Below are 24,122 nucleotides of genomic sequence, written 5' to 3' on the forward strand. Positions count from 1 at the left end.
GAAAAACCACTGGGTCACTCTGACTTTTTTCTGCAGCCAGTGATGGAGGATTACCATTTAGGATTCCAAACACTCCCTGCCATGACTGAACTTCCTAACAATAGTCAGAACTACTCCTATAGGCCAATCCCTGCTCTTCCAGCACAGAGGATGATGTCCACCGACTCAATGGGAATAGCCACTTGTCCACATCATTTTTAAGCAGCATTTACTTCTGGGAGAACACCCTTCATTCCTTTGCTATCAGTTTTTGTATGTTCTAGATGTCTACAGGTGGTACCAGCATCTGAGTGTCACCTCAGGGTACAGCTAATCTAGTCCACCTCTACGAGAGGAGAGTGGCCATCCTCACAGGTAAGAGTGTTGGTCAGACCCATCCTCCCACATACTCCCTTGTTTTTAAATATCTTGATCTAAATCTAATTAGAAAAAAGTATCAAAGAACATGACCTTCATCCCCAAATTATTTGCTGTCCTTCTTAATATAGATTTTATTAGGAAGAAACAATCTCTTTGCCTTCCAAATTCTTAGTTCTCCTATGTTTCTTCACTAGTCTCATAATCCAGCCCAAGATTTGCTTAAAGTTTATTCGTTTGAATAACACTTTCATATACTTTACCAACTATACTCAGGTAGATATACAGGTAGATAGCTCCTTTGTTCTGCACTAATCTACTTGTCCCAAGCAATAAGAGCCATGGACTACTTTCATAGTTTTATGATACACATTAAAAAATACTAACCATTAATATGTAAAATGACCAACACCATTTAAAACAATCCTAACTGTGAACATAACTCTTTGAAAAACAATGATTCACATGAGGGAAGTTCTCAATACTGGCATGTGAGAATCACATGGGAAAACATTTTTAAAAAAAATTCCAATGTCTAGATCTCACCCCAGACCAATTAAATCAGAGAAGATATCTGAGAATAATGATATATGTAAAAGAGAAAAATTCATCGTGTAGAAACTCCTCACTCTAAACTGAACTGTGTGAAAACTTCAGGATAGAGGAGTAGACAGGTGTTTTTCTAACTGATTTATGGCATCTTCTCTCCCAGCAGGGATTTATGAACTAGCGTATGATTTCCATGCTAACCAATGGTTCTGATAAAATTTCTAATTTCAGAAAGATTAGTAGGCTTTAGGCTTTGCTTACGAAATTCAATTTTTCCATGTTCATTCAAGTTGAACAAAACAAATCTTTATAAAGAAATACATAGTATGTTACTCCCCCTGTGTACGTTGGGCACAGCTATTTCAGAACCTTTGTGATTTCTCACATCTACATATCTAGGATCTCAAGCAGTATCTGGCACATAGTATGTCCTTGAAACATGGTCATTCAAATAAATAAATTAATAAGTACACATCGCTCTAATACTTACAGGATATAAATTATGTCAAAATATTTTATAATCACTTGCCCTCTCTCTTGAACCACATCATCTCTACTGTGTCTATTATGAGGATGCCTTTTAAGATTTCAAAGATGAAACTTAAAATTTTCTAATATTTCTTTTCTTCCTAGGAAGTAAAGTAAGAGATAAATGCTATTTTGATATTCTGTACTTGCTGTGCATGTTTTGGTGCTTGTAGTTTGAGCTAATGCCATCAGTTTCAGAAGATGCAACTGCTACTGACCCAGGATTAGAGAAGAGGCAGTAATTCATTTATATTCAAGATACTATCTGTCCATGCCTGGCACATAGGAAATGCTCAGTAAATCTGTCATGGGGGAGTTTTCACTTTGGCACTGCATAAAAGCTCTGGCAGGCCCCACGATGTCACCAGTCTTTTAGCCTTACCAATTACATTCAAGCTCCAAAATTTTCTTTTTTTCTTTTCTTTTTTTTTTTTTTTTGTTGTTAGTGCAATATAATTTTCAAATTATTTGGATTCATTGTGATAAATGTATGCATACACATTAGCATAATTTGGTTGATTTCATTGACCAGTATCTCCCCTTTTCCTCCCATCCACCCTTTCCCTGATTCCTATCCTTTACTAGTATCCTTTCTATTTTTGTAAAATCATGTATTTTCTTTTCTTTTTTTGTAACTTCCACATGTAAAAGAAACATATAACCAGTGACCTTCTGAGTCTGACTTATTTCACTTACCATGATGTTCTCCAGTTCCATCCATTTTTCCTGTAAAGGACATAGTTTCATTTTTCTTATGACTGAATAAAACTTCATTGGGTAAATAGAACACATTTTTATCCATTCATCCATTGACAAATATCTAGGCTGATACCATAACATGGCTCTTGTGGACTGTTCTGCTTAAACATGGGTATGCAGGCATCACTGTAGTATGCTGACTTCCATTCTTTAGGAAAAATACTGAGGACTGACTGGTAAAGCAGGGTCATATGGTACATTCCATTTCTAGTCTTTTGAGGGATTTCCATACTGATTTCCACAATGATTGCATTAATTTGTAGCTGCAACAACGGTGTTCCTTTTCCCCACATTCTTGCCAGCATTTATTATTATTTGTATTCTTGATGGTTGCCAATATAACTGGAGTAAAATGAAATTTCAGTGTAGTTTTGATTTGCAACCTCTGATTGCTAAGGATGCTGAACATTTTTTTTTTCATCTATTTGTTGGCCATTTGTGTTTCTTCTCTTCAGAAATGTCCATTTGGTTCATTTTCCCATTTATTGATTGGATAATTTATGAGGAGGGTTGGTAGCAAGTATTTTTTTTATTTCTTCATATATTCTGGATATTAATTCTCTGTTGGAAGAGTAGCTGGTAAAGATTTTTCTCCCATCACAAATTTTTCATTGATGATCTGCTACTCATATCTTCTGAGCTTCATGAGTAAACGACTGCAAGATCCTGGCAACTCATATTATGGTGATATCTCTGACTGAGACATAATAAGCAGCTGCATTTCACTGTCCCTGGTGTTTCCTTCAGAATTAGACCAGCACCAACTACTGCCCTATGTTGAAGACAAAGCTCAACAATCTTAGACTCTTCTCCTTTATATGTTTTTCATATACTTTTTATCTAAAGCTCAAGCTCTAGATTTTCTTTTCTTAAGACAAGATGCCAGAAAGAAACTTTTTGTGTTCTCCATTGCTAAGCAGTAGCACATAATGCTAACACAAATTCCATTCTGCTTTCTAGTACCAAATGAAAGAAGGAAAACCTAGCCTTGGCCAATAACAACCAAGAAGTTGAACTGTATCCTGAGGGGACAGGAAGGATAAACATGGCACTCTGTTGTTCTAAGCAGCTCTATTGTAGTCTCAGAGAGACTAGAAATAGGAATGTGTGGGTGGTGGAAAAGCCTCCTCATATGAAGCCAGGATAAGATCCATTTCCCTTAGTTTCTATTTTGGGAGAAAAAAGTCAAGAGGTTGATGAGCAATGCAGAGCAAGTTAAATCATATTTTCCTTTTTATTTATATCCATCCATCCATCCATTTGTACATTCCTTCTTTTGTGTTCATAGGTGATTATTAAACATGTACCAGCAAAGTGTTTGCCTCCAGGACACAAAAATAAGGGAAGCATAGTATAGCCATTAATAAATTGAAATGTAGTTGAGAGATGGTCACCTATACAGAATATTATAATACAACCTTTCTGAAGAACATGCTCCCTGATCTTTTAAATTTAATAATTTGTTTTAATTTGATTCTCAACATAAATTTAATTGACTAGATAATTCCACTTCACATCGGTAAAATTTGTTCTTTAGCACATACACACCTAGCCATGCTAATTTTTACATGAGTGCGAGTTAAGTTTTGAGGGAGAAAGTTAAGATGGTGTACAAATGGGAATGGTGTTATGTCCCGTACAGGAATTTGCATGAGCAAAGGCTTGAGGGAACAAATGTGCGTTAAGCAGATTGCAAACTGTTTTGCATGAAAGGAATGAAGAGCAAATTGAGAAGGTGACCATGTAATTTATCTTCCCAAATGATACATTTTTGAGAGTGAAAAGGAATGTAAATATAATCTAAATTATGTCATTTAAAATGTTGATATATTTACTTAAAATAATTATTATTGTTGGCTAAATAAAACTCCAACGTGTATACATGACACATTTTTTTCTTCAGTCTCCATTGATGGAGTTTATTCAGTCATAAATAAAAATAAAATTATGTCATTTGCAGGAAAATGGATGGAACTTGAGAACATTATGTTAAGTGAAAATACAAACTCAGCAGGTCAAGGTTGTATGTTTATTCTCCTATGTGGAAGCTAGAGGGGAAAAAAGAAAACAAATATTGGGGAGAGGATCTCAGGAAAATAGAAGGGAAATCAGTTGAGTAGAGGGAAAAGACCAGGAGGAGGTGACAGGGAAGGAAAAGGAGAAATACTGGGGAATGATATTGACCAAAATATATTGTTATATTATGTGCATGTATGAATATGTAATAAAAAATCCAATTATATACAATTATAATGAACCAATAAAAATATGGAGAAAATAAATAAAAATATCAAAATAAAATGTTCCTAAATTATAACTTTTTTTTTTTTTTTTTTTTTTTTTGGTATTGGGGATTGAAGCCAGAGATGCTTTGCACTGAGCTAAATCTCCAGCCCTTTTTTATTTTTTATTTTGAGACAGGGTCTCACTAAATTGGTTAGGGCCTTGCTAAGTTTTAGGGGCTGGTCTCAAATTTGTAATCCTCCTGCTTCAGCCTCCCAAGTTGTTAGGGTTCAGGCCTACACCACCACACCTGTTCCCTAAATGATACCTTAAAAATGATTATTATTTAGTAACTATTTTCAAATATAAAATTCTTTAAAAAATTAAAATAACATGTCTATGCATTTTAAAGTAAAAATACAGGTCTATTTATCTGTATGTTACAAACATAACATAGAATAATTATTCTTTGCATAAATGTTTTAGTTTAATAAGTATCTGAGCCAGTTCAATCAGTGCTAGCAACCTTAACTATCTCTCTTTTCACCCAAGGTCCCAAAGTTATGAGCTATTCCTAACTATTTGTTAATTAATGAATACTCTGCATCCTGTCTTTGAAAAGAAGATGATAGTTGTATTATAACTGAAAAGGATTAGACAATGGAAAATGGTCATCACTGGTTATCTTTCCTATTTAGCCACAAAATATAGAAAGAATGCTCTGATGTAGACACAATTCATCATTACTAAATAGAACATGGCAAAAACTGGAAGTACAAAGTATAGCAAACCCATCACAGCTTACCTTTATACAACAGTGAATAATAATAACACTTTAATAAAATTTTTTAAAAACTAAGCAAGTACTATACTGGATAGGGCTCTAATACAACATTCATAAACCTATACTGTTCTAGGCAGACAACAATTGAGAGAGTGGTAAGATAGAAAGCTACAGAAAGAAAGAAGCAAGGCCAGATTAAAGAGGGCCTCATACACCATGTAAAGAAGCTTGGAATTATGCAAGGGCAAGCTGGTGAAGAGTTTCAGAAAGAACTGTGTTTAGTTAGAATACCGGCTGTTGGGAGGAAGACTTGGGAGAGAGCCCGAGTTACTGCTCTATTTGTTCTTGAGATAGCAAACCAGAAGCTCCTAAGCTTCATGCTGCCCATGTGGATATTTTTCATTTTGTTTTGTTCTTTGCTTGCTCAATGCTAATGTGCACAGTATTTAACAAACTGAATTTGCACAGTCTTAACAACTCAATAGCAGATTTCACATAAAAATTTGGATTGCCAGCTTCTATTGAAATCTGAAAAAGCCAGGATAACCAGACATGCTTTTCTGAATGACAATTGGCAGAAATTGAGTAACAGTTGCCCTTTAGAACGTGAGATGCACTTTTCAACCTAACTGCCTCCCCTGCTTTCCTGACATACACTAAATGCCTGGTCTGGGGGCACCTGAGCTGGGAATTTCCAGTGTAACTGCTCTTTATTTGGGCAACTCTTACCAGAAATGGTCAGAAGAAGGAAAATAGGAGCTGAATTCTTATCAGATGCCCCAACTAAATAGCACAGAAGTATGATCAAGACAAATGAGAAGATAAGCTTCGGATATGGGTGACAGTGATGCCCATTTATATGATTACATCAATCATTATTTTGATCTTCTAATAGCACTTTCTACTTTAGCTGAGATGGTGAAAATAGCCAAATATAAAGTAATCCAATGACCACTTTCTCCCTCCGATTCCAAGCAGTAAATGACCAGAAGGAAATACCATTTCATTTATAGTTCCTGGGTCACTCCCAGGTAACTAAAGCAGGTCAAGCCGACACTCACCTCCCACTCTCTTTGGTCAAGATCTTCACTGGGAGATGGAACTTGGGTGATAGAAGCATAATCATGTGGTAGGTAAGGATGATTCACTGTGCTCGAATACTTTCTTCACTGATTGCTACAGAGTCTTGGGCAACTAATTCAGTTTTTCTCCTGAAAAAAATTAAAAGTATAATAATAGTTGCCTTGACAACATCACAGCATTTTAGCAAAGATATCAATTAAGACGAGGTAAATGAAACAAATGCAAACCATAAAAGATCATACAAATATATTACATTATTTCTCAAATTCCTATAAATGGTGCTGAAAAACATGAAGACAATGTTTCTATCTTTGGAAACTTAGTCAAAGGAGAAACTACTATCCTAATGATAGCCAAGATTGCCATTCATTCATTCATTCATTCATTTGTTCACTATTGATTGAACTACCATGCGCATTCAAGGTGGGTATTGGTACCTTCTATTAAGTCCAAAATCTCCTGTAAAGTTTTTAAAATCTTTTATTCAGGGATATTATAAATTCACTTGTAATAATTGGCACTTCAGAAATGACAGAGAACATTTGCCAAAACAACAGTGTAAACAGTGGGCTAGAGGCCTCAGCCATTTCCTCAGTCAGTAGCGGCACCTGCTAATGCTGCGGCCTGGGCTCTCCCACGGCTCAACGTGTTGGTGTCTGGCACTTGGCAAGAGCTCAGTGTTGGTGAAAAGGAATTAAACAAATGACTTTCCTTTGTACAAGAATCATCAGATGCTATATCTGAGGGAGATGGTTGAGGTTCCTAACTCAGTTCCCTCATTTTGCAGAAAAGGAAATAGCAGCTTACTAAGGCTAAATCCCCAGGTTATGCAAGCAGAATACCAAAGCCTTTAGACTTCAAAAACCATCTTTAACTTACAATTCTATGCTGTCTCAGCATGGCATGGTGTGTTTTGCTTTTAACAAACACTGGACTCTATTTTGAGAGTTTATTAATAGAAGTAGCCTTACATTTGCAAAACAGTGAAAACTAGCACTGATTTGCCTAATAGGCTTCCTTAAAGAACCATAAAATCATGATGTTAATAAAGTACTTCACAGATTTCACAAGCTATATCACTTATAGCACTTGTAGTCAAAGTTTATGAACAATCGGTAGAAGCACATTAAGTCTTTCAACCACGAGGGTAACGTTTAAAGCAAAATTCAAAATCATACCATAGAGTTGTTCTGAAAAAAAAATTAACGTTACTAGCCTCCTTCTTGGCAAAACAGTGCCCACAATGGGCAAAATCTCAACAGCAATATAAAACTAGCACAAATAATATTTTCATTTTACTTTTTCCCTCACATTTATATTCTTGATAAAAGACAACAGTATCCCCACCACCACCAAAAGAAAACAAGTATTTTGCATCAGACAATTACTGGGCTGTATGAACAAATGAACTCACTCATGTATCCATTTTCCAAACTAGACTCTTCTGTTGATGTTGGAGGAAATTATGGGCAGTATTGCCTGAGTTCCCTGAAGGAAGGGCAGTACATACACTAATCTCAGTAGCCATTGGCACCTGGAAATATTCCTCAGTGCCTTCTTCCCACAGTTCTTCTATTATCTCCCCTTCATATGAAACTCTTGATCTTAGATCTTTGATTTTTTACATAATATGATAACATTCTTCATGGAGCATGTTTAAGATCCTACTGTCTACAACACCACTTACAAGAAAGTGAGCTAGCTAGACTTGCATAGATGCTCCTTAACGAATCTGTCCTGGCAGTAGAAGATGTTAAATTACAGCAAATTGGTTATCAGGAGTGATACTTTGCTGGGCCCATCATCATAGGCAGAAAAATATTTATATTTTTTATAGAAATATTTATAGAAAAATATTGTTCCCCTTTTTCTTTGTTCCTGGAGGAAGGCATCTGGTCTGTTTGAGTCCTAGGTGAGAAAACTTTTGATAATATCTGGCATTTGGGGGAAGGAGTGATATCTAGTAGTGAAGGTAAAGGTATTTATTGTGAGAGCTTTGCATGTAACTCTTTCATGCTTTCAAACAAAATCAACTACATAAATTAAATTTGTAAGAAATACAATGTGGTAGTTAAAATATAAGTGTTTACCTCAGAACGTGTTTAAACTATTGGGGTTCCCCTGACAATGGCCTAGTCAGGGGATAAAAGATTGGCCCTTACTTATAAAACAGAGATCTGATACCATCTGATGGGAATGTTGTGAAGATAAGGGAAATAAATTCTAGATGATTTATCTAGAGGGCTGAATCCCTAAGTGCTGAATAAACTGTGGTTTTTACTATTATAAATAATAAAACCAAACTTGGGCAACTTAATCCCTAAGTAATATGTCCTTGCTTTTTAAGAATTCAAGAGGCTTTATAATTTACCCAGAAATATGTGAGGGATCATTAGATTGATCTTAATCCCTGGAGCCTATGGATGAAATGAGAACATTTATTCCTATCTCAAGAAGAGCCTTAGCTACAGTGGGGATCAAAGCTCTGTACTTCCAGGGTGTAGGCTATGTGCTGGTACAAGGAGGCTCTGCAAGGTGCTGGAAATTTCTTCCAAAATAATTCCATTGATGAAATCCTGATCCATTCACCCCCAAATACTTGACAACAAATCCTCTTCTCTAAGCAATGAAGATTTCAGCAGAATGTAAAGGAAAAGGCCAAAGAAGAAAAAATATCCAGGGTGATTTCATTCAATGATATTTTCCTGTCCAATTTAATTTGCTTCTCTTTAGTATTAAAAAGTCTAATGACAAGTATAATGTAGGATGAAAAATTACAATGCTGCTTTTAGTGTCATGGTAAGAAACCAGTTCCTCCAAATTAGGGCTGCCTGATAAAATACAGGATACCCAGTTAAATTAGAATTTGAAACAAATAATAGATTTAAATTTTTTTCTTTTTTTTTCTTTTCTTTCTTTCTTTCTTTTTTTTCTTTCTTTCTTTCTTTCTTTTTTTTTTTTTTTTAATAAAAGCAGGTTCTAGGCCAGTCCTGACCTCTGGAGGTGGATTTATAAAAATGGTAAGGGGCACCTCCAATGATCAGGATCCATGTCAGATATACATTTGGGATCTACGTAGTTAACTTGGTACCTGTATTTTTATTTGTTTAATCTAGCAACCCTATTCCTTTAACTGAATTATACTCAACTCTACATTATTTCTCATAGTTGATCACCTTTCAAAAATATATTCTGAGACCCTTTAGACATTTATTATTTTAAGCAGATGACAAAATTATAGTTTAGAAAGTCATTGAATTTACTCATTTCATAACTTCATTTTACATAATTGTTTTGTATATGAATTATAATTCCATAAGGAGAATATTAATATGTATACAAATAGAGCTTAATTCTCCATAGACACAAAGGAAATAAACATGCCAGTATATGCTCTGGGAACCAGATAGAGAGGTTTTACTTTCATAAATTGGAACCAACTGGATTTTACATACATATTAAGACCCATGAAATCTTAGAATGAAACTTCCAATTTCAAATTCTGAACAGTTGTCACCAATGATTTCACAGCAGATATACTTTGTACATGAAATGAAATCAATATTGTGCTGTCATTGACAATGCCAGGTTCATGCCATCAAAGTTTTGATATATTTTAGTCCACCTTCTGGTGACTAAGAGATGAATTCTGTGAAATTCATTACAAATCCATAGTGAACCGTCATAGTGCTGAAAATCCTGACAGGCAGTTTTTAATAAAGTTCCCCTATCACAGGGAGACCTACTTGCTCATCTGAACCATTCAGTGTGTGAGAGGTTTGATGGGATATAGCAGTTAGGCTTAATGAGATCTTTGCTTGCTAAAGTCTCTCAAGCTTTATGGACATTTCGGAGTGTGTAGTAATCTTGATGACCTCTAGCCCCTGAACTCATCACAGGTAAATTCCACTTCCCTCTGAATTTCCTGCACAGTCCCTAGTGGGTTTTGATTCCAAATCAGTAAGACCCAATCCTTGACCTCAAAAGTGCTATGGGGACAATATGGCTGCTATCTTGGTCATAACCACTCTCCATCCATGGTTATTGTGCTCGCTCCACTTCCTCAAGAACATTGTAAAAATAAACTGAGAAAGGATTCTCCAGCCCAGCCTGGCTGCAGCTAGCGGCTTCTTGAAGGTAGAGGGCATCTCTTCCAGTGAACACCACTGGGCAAGTTGCTTTTTTTTAATATTCCACATCTTCCTCTCAAAGCACCCAGGACAAATCACCAATGCTGGATCAGAACTATTTTAATGTTTCTTATTGTGTCTCTCTCAAAAGAATCTCTCTCCACTGACCTTGTTCCCAGGGCCTCAGTTGGTCTTCCATGCCTGTCAATTCTATTCTTCACTATACAGAATTCTCCTACTTGCCTAGGGCACTTTGTCAGTCTTTTATTTCTTGAAGCTAACTTTAGGACCTTAGATCATATCACAAATTTAAGTGTTTTCCTCTCTATTTTTTTCAAAATTACTAATGTACTCATTGTAAGTAATGGTCATAGCAACCCACTGATTTGTTCATTAATTCCTCCATTTATTCGAACAACATTTTGGCTCGACAATGTGAAGCCACACTCTTTGACTCCTGCCCTCATGAATCTTGTAGGAGAGTCAGGTGCAGTAATAACATTAAAAATATTATCTGATGTCCTCTTTTTTCTCTAAATCACGTTGTCCTGTAACTTCTCACACATTAAAACAATAACATTTATTTTTCTCCAGGGAAAATACAGTTCTTGCCTAGAACAAAGGGTTTGGGCTTTAAATTAGACTTTTAGGTACATTGAGAGTGTTGGTCTTAAAAATGAGGTTTCCTTAGGAGAAAAAAGAAGCTTTCTGAATCCTTAAAATTTTCTTTAAATATTGGAGATGAAATTTTAGAAGATTAACTCAGACATAAATTATAGAACAGGAAGAGCAGTATTCAAGAAAGTTCATGGAATCAGGGAAATTAGAGTTCCAGTGGAAAAAAAATTAATAAATAAATAAAACCTTCTAGGAGTAGTGGAAAGAGAAAAAGCCTGATAACAGGTAAAAACAAGTTAAGATGCTTCATTGGACCCTTTAAGACTCCGAATGCATCATTGTATAGACTTCATCCAAATCTGGGGATAGGGAGCCACGTGATAGGTTTGGGAAGTGTGAAAGCACCTTAGACCAAAACGAGCACAAAATGAGACTGTCTAAGTTGCTCCTTTTGGAAGACATTATAATAATCACCAAGTGTTCCCATTCATCTTTTCTAGGCACAAGCTCCCTGAAATTAGGTACAGCCATTACTTTAGCATGAAGTTGTTAGGTAGTAGTTAGTAATGAGCTGTGAAATATCAACTAATGACATAGCAAGGGCACAGTGTTTCTTTGAATTTATTTTAATGAACAATCAAGTAACTCATAAAACAACAGATGTACTAACCCTGACAATAAACACATGGAAACAAAGGGAGCTAATTAAGAAATCAGTCAAGGACATCATTACCCTAGGTACATGTATGATTGCACAAATAGTGTGACCCTACTTCATATATAGGCAGAGAAGTGAAAACTTATGCTCCATTTGTGTACAATGAATCAAAGAGCATTCTGCTGTCAGTATAACTGATTAGAACAAATAAATATAAAAAAAGAAAGAAAGAAAAGAAATAAGTCAACAAGGAAAGATCCATGGGGATAACTCCTGAGCAGGTCTACTGAAGTCATTGAAAAGTGAAGATTTATGGCCATAGGTTTCTCAACATATTCCAGGAGGGAAATTTCATTATGAGCTCAGGTTCACTAAGATGAAGTCTACCTGGTCATTGACCCCGTCACCTGTATTAAAATAGAATTGATTTGTAGCATTTTATCACATGTTTGTCATAACAGAATTATTTTTGCAAATTTGGGGGTGGGGTTTGGGGGTATCAGGGATTGAACTCAGGGGTATTTAACCACTGAACCATATCCCCAGCCCTTTGTATTTTATTTTGTTTTTATTTTAAGACAGGTTCTTCCAAGTTGCTTAGGCCCTTGCTAAGTTGCTGAGGCTGATTTTGAACATTTTCTCCTGCCTCAGCCTCCCAAGCCACTCGATTTACAAGTGTGAGCCACCACGCCTAGTTATTTTTGAAAGTTTAAAAAAATTCATGGGAGCGGGTACATACCACACACAAACTTCTCCATGCACTAACACACAAATCTACTTTTTATTTAACATTGAAATGTCATCATATTTTTGCATATAATGTATTTCATTTTCACTGCTTAAGTTTAATCTATGTTAAATTCTTCAATTTGACATTTGTGTTTTTATTTTTACCCTTTTACAAATATATATTGCTTTCAACATTTTGCACACTCTTCCAAGATATATGTGCTAGGTTTTTTTCTGTGGAGTAGTTGTAGTTAAATCTCTGTGTCGTAGAGTAAGGGAATTTTTAATTAAGAAAATAAATTATTATTATTTTGTATGTTGACTTATTACCTCACAATAGGATTCAAGTGTAGATACTAAGTTGTACTAATTTGCATTTCCATTCAAAAAGCATGATGACGTTTAGTCATTGCAACACTAGATATTTGAAATTTTCATATTTTCTGATTTGATACATACAAAATGCCATGTCATTGTGAGTTTGCTTTGAATTTTTCAGATTATTAGTGATCTTTAAAATGTGTTGTTTGTTTAGCTAATTCCTATCCCTCTACTTTTCCTATTACTCCTCTTTCCATTTATTTTCATTTATTTGTTAGTTGGATCATTACTGCAGTGTCATAGCACGTAACAATAGATTACATTCTATTATTATTGTTGTTGTCTTACCTGTTGTAAAAAACTGGCAACCAAAGGTATCTTTTAAAGCTGATACACTAAGCAAAAGATATTAAGCACACTTAATACAAAAATTAACACTAGGAACTATAATATTAATGACTAAATGTGAATGGTGAGGGCAGACAATATAAGCCAATTTTAGAGAAGACAATCTAAGCTAATTTTATTCTTATTAAGAACGCAAAACTCATAGGTACTCTAATGAAATTGGGAACTAAGTATTACATAAAAGTATAAGAATAAAGGTAACCAATGGAGCAATTTACAAACCTATCTAAATGCAAGAATATCTATAATAAAAGACCGGGCAGTAGGGAAAGAACATATGGTAAAATATTTGAGTGAAGAAAAGGGGAAAACAAAAATAAATCGTAACTTTTTTAAAACAAAACACCAGGAAAGATTCAAAAGGTCAGCTTCACTGTGAAACTAATAAAGTTTTAGAATCAGAGGAATTTCAAAGCCCCAGAAGGGCTACATTGAGATCAAATGGTTATGTTTTCATAAATTGTTTATAAATTAAATATTTGAATTACAAGTAGCACCAAGTTTGTATTTGAAATTTTGTTTTCTTTTCCTTAAAATGGGTCATAAATTCCAGAAACTTTTTGATCCAAAACCTTGGATCCAATTTTTCTGAGGAACTAATGAGTTAGTTTTAAGGAACTAATAAAAATATGAATGAATTTGGTGGGAGGAATGGGAGATATGGTGAGATACATTGAGAGCAAGACTTTATAACTTCAAATATATGACTTTTAATTTCTAAGTCATGTAAATATAATCTCTATTAAGAATGTGTAAACTTTCTTTTTTTAATATTTGATTTTATTTTTTAAATACTTTACAGCAGAATGCATTACAATTCTTATTACACATATAGAACACAATTTTTCATATCTCTGTATATAAAGTATGTTCACACCAATTCATGTCTTCATACATGTACTTTGGATAATGATGTCTATCACAAGAATGTGTAAACTTTCAAAATTAACTTTAAAAGACTGAGGTTAAATGTTGCTGTGAACAAGATTATTTAAGATCATTGAAAAAGCATTTAGTGTCATTAATCATAATTACATACAGTAAATGCATTATTTGAGCAGCGTATACATAGAAAGGTAAAACACCAAACATATAAATAAAAAGAAAGAAACATGTGAATAGGTATTTGAGACCATGTTTTAGTAAACTTTTCATCACTATAATCAAAGTAGCTGACAAGAATATCTTAGAGGAGGAAAAGTTTATCGGGGCTCATGGTTTCAGAAGTTTATTCCATGTTCAGCCAAGTCCATATCTCTTGGCCCAAAATGAAGAAGAATATCATGATGGAAGGGCATGGTGGAGGAAAGTTCATGATAGCTCAGCTCATGATAGTCAGGCAGGAGAGAGAGAGAGAGAGAGAGAGAGAGAGAGAGAGAGAGAGAGAGAGAGAGATATCAATCCATTACACCAGATATAATTCCCAGTGACTTATTTTCTCCAGTCAAGTCCCATCTGCCTCCAGTTACAACCCAGTTAATCAACTCAATTTATTTATTCATCAAATGTATTAATCTACTGATTAATTTACAACTGTCATAATCTAAACATTTTACCTTTGAACATTCTCACATTTTCTAACAAGAACTTTTGGGAGACCCCAAACCACAATAGATTAGGATAAAATTTCTGGAAAAACATTATATGATAATACATCAAGTATTGTATCTCCAACAGTGTTTTTTGGGTAGAAGTAAAGATGATGTTTTCTAGAAATCTGTTTGTTTGATGGCTCACATTGGTTGTAGTTATAAATAAGAATAAAATGACAATTCAGTATGTGAAGTTTTAATTGAAAAGTCATTTATAAGGTAAAATAGAACAAAGCATTGTTAACATAAATGAAATTTTTACAATTTAAAATATTTTTAAAAATTGAAATGCTTTGAGCAACCCAGCTTCATGAGAGTAAAAATATACTTTTTCAAGGTAACTGGTTAGAAGTTAACACTAATTTCTAGGCACAAATTTTCCTGTTTTAAAGTGAATGTTTGTATATGGTATATTATCCAGATGGGTGGGGTTAGGTTTAAAATTTAGGGAGAGAAATGAAATTCTTGTGAAAAATAATACCAGAAATTGTCTATTTATGAACAAGCTGCATTTGGTTGACTGTAAGCAACTTTATTCTTTCTCATGAGGCCCTGTGAGAAAGATGGGCCTCATCTTCCCAAGCCCTGACTGAAATCTCAGGTAGGTCCCATCAGTTTGGGGGTCATTTTTACCTAATAAAATGTCCTCTAACTTTCCAGTATTGACGAGTGCAGGTGTCCTTGAGAATTACATAATTCTACTATAGAGCTATATTTTTATTTTTTTTTTCAAATTCATTGAAGGAGAAATCTCTGCCTAGTTAAGTGGAGCACCCACATTTAATCTAGAAAGCCTACATTTGGGAAAGGAATGGACAACTACCACTCTCCCCAATTTGTTCTACCCCTCTTCCCATATTGCTGACTGCCATTTCTTACCCAGAGATTGAGGTGGTAAGAAGAAAAGAGCACAGTCGTAGATACCTGACACAATTTCAGTCCAGCACTGGAGACCCTGGATGGGATTGATGACCAAGGTGGACCTGCTCTACATCATAGAATTCTTTAGTGGTTAGTGGTTCTCTGCAGATCTGCCCACTGGGGCTGTCTTCTCTACCTCTCTAGAAACAGGAAATGTCCCCACTTCTGCTGGCCACTTATAAGCTCCCTCAACCCCCTGGGGCTTCAGTGGTCACAGGTTAATGACGCCTCTTTGGGCCTCCAGTCAGTCCTCTTGGAAGCTTCTTTTCTCAAGATCCTGTTTTGGTCTCCAAGAAACATAGTTTTCTTACAGTTTGTTCTTCCTGGTAAAAATGAACCTGGCTCTCAAGGCAACCCTCCCTACCCAACTCTCAGCACACAGCTGCAGCCACAGCTTCTCATCTCAGGCTTTTCTCCTTTGAGCTATTATAAGTACACTATATTAATAAAATTTACAACGCTATTTTTTATGTTAGAAATAAGTTCCACTGTTCTTCATGTAATTATTCTTCTACTTTGAGAATCTGCTTGCTTAGATTTTGTCACTTTGTATCTTTGCTCAAAAGTAAGATTGATTGGGTTTTCTGCTTAGGTTTAGATATCAGGGTTTTGCTAATTTTCTAAAATTTTATGAGAATAATTCCATATGTTTCCATGGTCTGGAAAAGTTTTTATAGAAAGGGAATAAGTTTTCTATGGACATTTTAAGCACATAAAATTTGCTGTTTTGGATTGTGATAAGGCCCTAGCAGAGCTTAAGACAACCAGTTTAGAAAACTCCAAGACCAAATGAGGAGAGGGGCTGATGGGACCTTGTGAATCTGGTGGGCACATTCATTGGGTCTTGTACCTTTCTCTGATAGGTCAGGCTCTTTCTAACTCCAAGATTTTCATATAATTTTCATATAATTTTAGATAGCTAACTGGCTTGTATTATAAATATAAAAAAAATATTATTTCATTTTTGCCTGCCTGCCTGGGATAGTCTCTCACTCTTCTTGGCTAATTTCCTGGTCCTTTCTTCGTTCTTGATTTAAATGTCACTCCCTCAGAGAAAACTTCCATCTCCACAATAATCTGAATTATATCATCAGTTATAGTTTCTCAGACCACCTTGAACTTTTAATGCTAGCACTTATCACAATTTGCAGTTATGTATTTATTATTGTATAATCTTTGAAGTCTTTTTTAACCCCTTTAAGAGAGTGATCTCATCCCTGTTATTCATGAGTGAAAGATGAGGACTGTGTTTTCTCTCCCATAACTACATACACAATTCACTGTGCACTCAGTAAATTCATAGCACACACCAATGCTCAACAAAACTGTTTTAGTTTAGTGTAAAAATGCTTTTTAATATATGCATGACTTTTATAAAGAGATGAGTTCCACTTTTTGTTGTGTCTTCCTAGAAACCAGGTCACTCTTTGAACCTCTGGAACTTATAGAACCTGTTTAGAAAAGTATCGATCAAACCCAACCCCCACATTCCACTGACAAAGAAGTTAAATGGTAGAATAGTCATGTGACATCTCTATAGGTCCCCGAAGCCGTATCTTCTTGATTGCTGTCTTCTGTACTTCCCACATGCCCTAACTCCCTTTTCCTACCAAGCTCTAGTGTTCTCTCTCTCTCTCTCTCTCTCTCTCTCTCTCTCTCTCTCTCTCTCTTCTCTTTCCCCTCCATCAGGAGTCTGCCATCACATCCTTTGTACTTGTAAGTTTCCAAGATGTGATGAGAGAAAGCAGTGTCATAGAGCAGAAAGAGATTTGAAATCCAAAAGACCTGGTTTCTAATCCTGACTCAGTCACTCAACACCTGTTTGAATTTGTACACATTCCTTAACTCCACTGTGCCTGTTTTCATACCCATAAAATGAGTGTGAAATTATATGAACATTAATTTTAAAATTATATGTAAAACAAGTGTCTGGCATAGTGTCTGGCACATTCTACTGCTTGAAAACAAGAAATTCATGTTATCAGCTGGTGGTATGGCACTCATGGACATGTATTTGACCTGATCCTCCATTTGCAAAGTATAGAAACATCTGCAGAAAAAGGTCTGAGTTCAAATCCAATATAATAAATAATGCACTGAGTACTCAGGTTTATTTATTGCTCTAACATAGGAAAGATAAAATAGTCTCTGGAAAAAGTCTTTCTACAAACTTCATGGTGCTTCAGTGGTTGCAGCAAAGACAGGAAAATCAATCTGAGACTCAATGTTTTAATTTCTTTTCATGATTACTGTCCTCAAATGGAGAATGCAATTTAAATTAATGCTGTATTTGTTCATTTTCCTCAAAATGAACATTGATCAGATTCCGTCTGAAGGATCTGTAACATCTCTTCTGTAATTATTTTTAAATATATTAAGAGGGAGCTGTGTATTATAGAATAGGGGCCTATTTCTGGGAGACAGACGTTCTGGGTTCTGGCTCCTGTTCTATCATTCACTTACTATGTGACCTATGGAAAGTTACTTCTGGTTGAGCTTCCATCTTCTCTATAAAATGGGTACATAACTAACTCACAGAGATGTTTAAGGATCACAAGGTCATGCATGTTAAAGGCAAAAAGTAAAATACCCTTATTGGGAACTAGTGTAATTACTACCCGTAGTCCTGAAAAATATGATGAACTTAAGCTGCACATAAATAAGGACCATTGGAACTTGACACATTATGATATAATGCTTATTATGATGATGATGATATGTGCCAAATGTTACACAGAGTACTCAGATAGCTAACTGGCTTGTATTATAAATATAAAAAAAATATTCTTTCATTTTTAGATGTCAGCTAAGAAAAAGTGATGAAAATAGTTGAAATAGTGATGAAAATAGTTTAATATTCACTGCTGAATATTAAACATGTTTATTAAATAAGTATACCTCCAAGTGATCCAAAATGATCCAAAACTAACAATACATATATTTTGCACTCTTCAATAATGGATTACTTTCCCTTGTAGAACATTGATGCAGGCTCACTGTCATTAGTACTCTCCAGATTGTACTTAAATTTTCTTCTCAATGTTTTCTCTGATGGCCAGCATACTGTCATCTAAGAAATGCTTTACCGCTGCAAAACTTAACTTAGCCCCTGTGGAAAGCTGTTAGCTATGAGCTCTAAAACTTTTATAGAACTTTTAGATTTCAGTTTAGATGAAGCAAAATGAAATTATACTGTTATAATATAAATTTGCCTGTAATAGCTCAAGTATTGGATTGATTGTGGCTATTTTTAAAAAGTACATACTGTGCATAGGGGGTAAATAATACTTAAATAGAAACATGACTATGTAAGGGATCATTTTTATCAGCTAACACAGTGTTATGAATTTGACACCACTGTAAAACTTAGTCTTTCTCTTAGCCCTGATTAGGCTATATAAAATGCCCACCTTTATTTCAGATCATGAAAGTGACAACCTTTATATCCAGACTGATGCCAGAGGAGGTAACATTTCCCCGAAGGGGTAAAAAAAGCTATTGGCTACACTGGTAGGATGGCTGGGCCAGCTGTACATTCATAATCATCATCAGTAATTGTTAAATGGAAAGGAAATAAGAACTTACCTTTTAAAAAGAGAATGGACACACAAACAGGGCCTTCTTTTCCTGGCTTGGAGACCTACTACTTCAGAGGTTAACATTTCTCAGTATCCCCTAAAACTAAAAGAACTATATTAGAAAATTCAAAGGAAGTTACTATGAGAACAAGCCCAAGTTTTCTTGACAAAAATTTATTTAATCTTTTATTTTTTAAAACATGCAATAAAATCTTTTTTAAACACAGAGAGAGAATTTATTAATATTTATTTTTCAGTTTTCGGTGGACACAACATCTTTGTTTGTATGTGGTGCTGAGGATCGAACCCGGGCCGCACGCATGCCAGGCAAGTGTGCTACCGCTTGAGCCACATCCCCAGCCCCAATAAAAAATTGTTTAGATGCATTTAAAGTTGGGAATGTGGCTCAGTGGTGCAGCACTTGCCTAGCATGTGCAAAGCCCTGAGTTCAACTCTCTGTACTTCCAAAAAAGGGCATTTAAATTAAATTCATTTTAGTTAATACATGAAAACATAACACTGTGCATATTAGTCTTGTACTATGTGGTGATCTAGTGTTTCTATACATGTACACATTATGTAATGCTTAAATCAGATTAAATCTATCTTCTCAAAAATTTATCGCTTCTTTATGATGAAAACTTTTTTAAAGTCCTTTCTCCTAGTTCTTTAAAAATTCACAGTATATTGTTGTTATCTATAGTCACCTATTATGCAATAGCCTACCTGAACTTCGTGCCACTAACTCACTCTAGCTTTGCACCCGTTGACAACTTTTGCCCTTGTCTTCCTGCCACCTTTTCTCCCCTGCCTCTTGTCACTGCCACTCTGCTTTCAACCTCTATGAGATCAACATTTTTAGATTCCACATATGAATGAGAGCATGTGCTACTTGTCTTTCTGTGCCTCACTTATTTCATTTAACATAATTATTTCCATTCCATCTATGTTTTCACAAATGACAGGTTTTTATTCTTTTTATGGTAGAATAGTATTCCATTGTGTATCTGTACAACATCTCCTTTGTCCATTCCCCCATAATGAACATTTCTGTTGTTTCCATTTCTTAGCTATTATAATTAGTGCTAAGTGAACATGGGAGTGTGAATGTCTCTTCAGCATACTGATATAATTTCCTTTGAATATATTCCCAAGAGTGCAATTATTGGATCATGTGGTGTCAATTTTTATTTTTTTGAGGAACTTCCACATTGTTTTACCTAATAGCTATACTAATTTACATTCCCACCAACACTATGCAAGCGTTCCCTTTTTTCCACATCCTTACCAGCTCTTATTATCTTTAATCTTTTTGATAATAGCCATTCCTACTGGGGTGAGGTGATATCTCACTGTGGTTCCCTCATTTGCATTAATCTAATGATCCTTGTCTTTGAGAATTTTTTTTATAGACCTCTTAGCCATTTGTATGTCTTCCTGTGATCAAATCAGATGTGTGTGTGTGTGTGTATGTGTGTGTACATGCTATTGAGTTTTTGGAGTTCTAAATACATTCTGTATCTTAACTCCTTATCAGATACATACTTTCCAAATATTTTCTCCCATTCTATAGGTTGTCTCTTCACTCTGTTGATTGCTTCCATTGCCGTGCAGAAGCTTTTAAATATAATCTCATTTGTCAATTTTTGCCTTTGTTTCCTGTGTTTTTAGAGTCTTGTCCAAAAATATCTTTGACCATTTCAATGTCCTGATGTGTTTCCCCTATGCTTTCCTATAGAAGTTTCTTTTTCTTTTTTTTCTTTTCTTTTTCTTTTTTTGGCCAGGGATTGAACTCAGGGGCATTCAACCACTGAGCCACATCCCCAGCCCTATTTTGTATTTTATTTAGAGACAGGGTCTCACTGAGTTGCTTAGTGCCTTGCTTTTGCTGAGACTGGCTTTGAACTTGCTTTCCTCCTGCCTCAGCCTCCCAAACCACTGGGATTACAGGTGTGCGCCACCCACCCAGCTTCCTATAGACGTTTCTTAATTTCATATTTTTAAATCTGTTGTCTTCCTTTAAATAGCTAAGTTAAATGTTTTTCACTCATCATTCAGCAAATAAATTATCGATCAACTAGTATAGGTTTTTTTAAAAAAATTTCTTTTCACTATTTAAGACCTTAATGATGAAATAGATAAGCCACAGTCCCTACCTTCAAGGAGTGTACTGTCTTAGGAAAAGAAAAATGCATTACCAGGCAATGAGAAAACAATAGAATTCTATAGCAAGCTTCTTCTAAACATCAAAACACAGAAACGTGTGTGATCTATGTTGTTACCGTGTCTCATTAAACATTTCGTGAAAGAAGCAATATTTAGTTTGAGTGTTAAAGGTTAAAGTAGATAATACTAAGAAAGAGAGGGAGGGAGGGAGGGAGGGAGAGAAGTTTATTGTGAAAAAGCTTAGAATTCAGAATGTTAAAAAGTATGACGTCAACACGAGTCCAGCGGAGCTCGGCGCCAGTACCCCCAGCGACGAGGAGGCCCAGTGCTCGCTGCCCGGCGGGGGCTGCTGCAGCCCCAGGTCCAGCTTCCCAGAGCCGCGCTCCCCAGCCAGGCGGCCACTCCTGCGGCGCGGATCCCGGCGCCCGGAGAGGGGAAGCGAAGAGGCCTCGCCAAGGGGCAGCGGCGAGCCCCGGAGACCTCGACCACATCACGACACCCACATGGTCACCAGAGTGTGCGCGGCCTACGAGGTGCACGATGGCACGTGTGACCAGTGCGAACCCCACCAGTCTCCGCGGGCCGACGAAGTGTGCCGAGAATGCGGCTTCTACTACTGCACCCCCCACGCCGACGAGCACAAGTGGAGGTTCCCCAGTCACCACCTGGTCAAGAACACGCAGGGCCTCCAGGCCAGGACCTCGCGAGCCGGCGGGGAGAGCGCCGGGAAGGGAGAGATCAAGGTCAAGGTGGAGCCGCGGCAGGAGCTAGAAAGCGCCTTGGAGGACAGTGACTCGGAAGGGGGGAGCGAGACCGGTGAGGAGAGTGAAGAGGAGGACAGTGAGCCAGAAAGCGAGATGATGGAGGAAGACATCCCAGGAAGGTCCGTGTCGGAAAGAGAAACGAAGGCAGAAAGCAAATTGGACCCAAAAAGAGCGCTGGAAGAAAAGAGAACGTCCAAGAGGAAGTATGCAGACCCAGGGCTCGATTTGAGCCCCTACTCCCAGAAAGACAGGCCCATCATCTGTGTCCTTGGGACTCAGCAGGGTCACCAGCTTTACACCTTAGATGAAGCCTTTGAAGAACTAATAAGCAAAGACTCCACTCGAGTGAAGGCAGCCATTATAGAGTTGGTGGAAAAGTTAAAGCTCAAGAGTTCAGATCCTAAAGTAACTCAGAAAGAGATGAAGGAGTTCATACAAAAAGAATTTAAGAAAGTTCAGCAAGTGCTTGCTGAAGAGGAGCATAAAGCTGTTCATCTAGTGGATATCCAGGAAGAAATGGACAGAGATCATCTCACTGAGATACTGGCAGAGCTTCAGTCCCGTATGGATAAGCAGAGGACTCAGATGCCCCAGACCAAGGAACAACTTGGTACCTCTAACAAATCAGCTAAGCCAAGGGCAGGGTGTGCTTAGGAAGGACCCAGTGGTGCCAGTGGATAAGAGAGCACACCAAGGCTTGCCATCAGAGTGGAAAATAACCCCTTCCCTTGTGTAGATGTAATGGGCTTCTGACTTCTGTGAAGACTGCCCAGCAACAAATGTACTCCCACCGGATATACCTCCAGATCCACAGCAGGCACATATGTCTCCAAGGAGTGACCAGTTTTATGCTTACTCTGTACTTCTCATTCTCTTGTTGCAATAAGTCAAAGAGCGAGCCCCTTTGATCAACCAGGAGCAACTAAGAAGGGCCCTTCAGGTAACCCCTCAATGGCTGCTTTGAACTTACTCAGGAAAGCGAGCCCCTATAATGTTGTGTAAGTCAACAGTAATACTTCATTAGTGATCTGAAATAATCATGAAAGGAAGTTAGAGGTTTTTTGCCTAGCTGCAAACAAAAACTCGACTTTGTTCACACTGAAGCATGAAACAAACAAGACAAAGTAGGGCTTTACTGACTCATGTCCACAGTCTCCAATAGTCCAGTTCTACCTTTGTGAAAATGTGATGCCGTGAATTAGGATGGATGACCTGAAAATGAGATTGGAGAAAGAGTTAAAAGCTAAAAAAAAAAAAAAAAAAAGGACAGATATTTTTAGCATATGAAGTCATTCAGGACTTCAGATTCATAATTCAGTGCTGTGGAAATGAAAAAAAAAACAATGAAGAGGTGGTGGAAAGGAAATAATTTGGTGGGGTGCAGAAAAGATGATCAAAGAAATCTGATTAAAAGTTGAAATTTTTTTAAAAAATGACATCTTCAGGAAATAACAAGTAATTCATTATACTCACCTGGATAATAATTTTGTCAGCAGAGACTGTCAACTGCAAACTATCTTAAGAAACCAGAACAAATTCCCGTTAAATCAAGCAGAGACTTACTGCATCCAGGGAAGCCACTTACTACCTCAACATCATCCTAGTTTCATCTTGCAGGAGAGAAGAAGATTTGAAAAACACTGTTTTTAAGACTGTCGGACCTACTTTAAGGCATGCCATGACTTTCAGTGGTGTGATCTGCTTGGTACTGAACCAAGTTTATAATATAATAAGACTAATGGACACAGTAAGGGCAGGATTTGGAAGAGTCTTTGAGGAGTAAACCATCATTTTATGAACCCAGCTGCAAGATCTATTGTTCTGAGAGGAGGTTATTTACTTAATGAGAACAAATAGATTTTAAAGACAAACTCAGGAGGTTCTGAAATAAACGATAGTTACTTGCAGCTTCATCTTTCTGGGAAGAATTTCTGTGATAATAAAGTCAAGTTAA

General features: G+C 36.4%; 1 pseudogene; it reads left to right on the top strand.

Moving 5' to 3' along the window:
* Positions 1-21,907: 21,907 nt before the first annotated feature.
* On the top strand, positions 21,908-22,822 carry LOC143405199 (tripartite motif-containing protein 44 pseudogene; annotated as a pseudogene).
* Positions 22,823-24,122: the final 1,300 nt, after the last annotated feature.

The sequence above is a fragment of the Callospermophilus lateralis genome, chromosome 7 (genome assembly GCF_048772815.1).
Source record: "Callospermophilus lateralis isolate mCalLat2 chromosome 7, mCalLat2.hap1, whole genome shotgun sequence".
NCBI lineage: Eukaryota > Metazoa > Chordata > Mammalia > Rodentia > Sciuridae > Callospermophilus > Callospermophilus lateralis.